Genomic DNA, 942 nt, shown 5'->3' with positions numbered 1-942 from the left:
ACATCAGATTGCAGCTTGTAGCTTCAATACTATAATAAGCCTACAAACAGACCTTGGCATTTGAGAGGTACAGGCTTAAATCATAGAAAATAGGGTTGGAAGGGACCTCACGGCAACCAGTCCAGTGGTTCTCAACTTTTGTACTGGAACCCATTTTGTAAAAAAAAAAATCAATAGGCAGTCTCGACCCAGTGCCCCACACTCCCAACCCACTACCTCCCAACCCCAGCTCCCTAGTATGTGGGGCAGGGGGTGGGGGTGGAGCATAGGCCTCCCCCACCCCCAAGAAGGCTGTTGCCAGCCTGCAGGGAAAAGCCAGTTTCCCATGTTTTTCTTCTTTAAAAGGAGAAAATATTTTTAAAGTTTGTTCACAACCCTTTCATATATTCTTGCGACCCACTTTTGGGTCACAACCTATGGGTTGAGAAACGCTGTCCAATCTCATAATAACTAGGGGTGTACGAAACAGGCTGTATTTGGTTCAGGTTCAGCCCAAATCAGGGACAGTGATTCAATTCATTGATTCGGATCGCTGTCTCGATTCAATCTGGCCGAATCCAAATCTTAAGATTTGATGTCGATTCAGGGAATCAGTGATCCACCACACACGCATATCTTGAGGTAGCAGGCGTGGCTCATGATTGCTGTGATGCTGGGGGGGATGGAGTGTCCCACAGGAGCGTGGGGGGGGGCCACCCGCATGCTCAGCAGCAGACCTGGAAGTGGTTCCGATCCACTTCTGAGTCCACCGGTGAGCGCGTGGGAGGGGCCCCCACCCCCCACCCCCAACTCCCGGATCGGCAATCGGCCATGCAGGAACCCCAGGTGCCCCCCCACAGACCCAGGAGACACCAGTCGCTGAGCCGGAGGGGCAGGTGAGGGGTCTCTGGTCCACTTCTGGGTCTGCTGCCCAGCATGCTGGGGAACCCTGCCCCCCCCCCA

The sequence above is a fragment of the Alligator sinensis genome, unplaced genomic scaffold (assembly GCF_000455745.1).
Source record: "Alligator sinensis unplaced genomic scaffold, ASM45574v1 scaffold895_3, whole genome shotgun sequence".
In the NCBI taxonomy this organism is placed as follows: Eukaryota; Metazoa; Chordata; order Crocodylia; family Alligatoridae; genus Alligator; species Alligator sinensis.
This window is presented reverse-complemented; position numbering follows the sequence as displayed.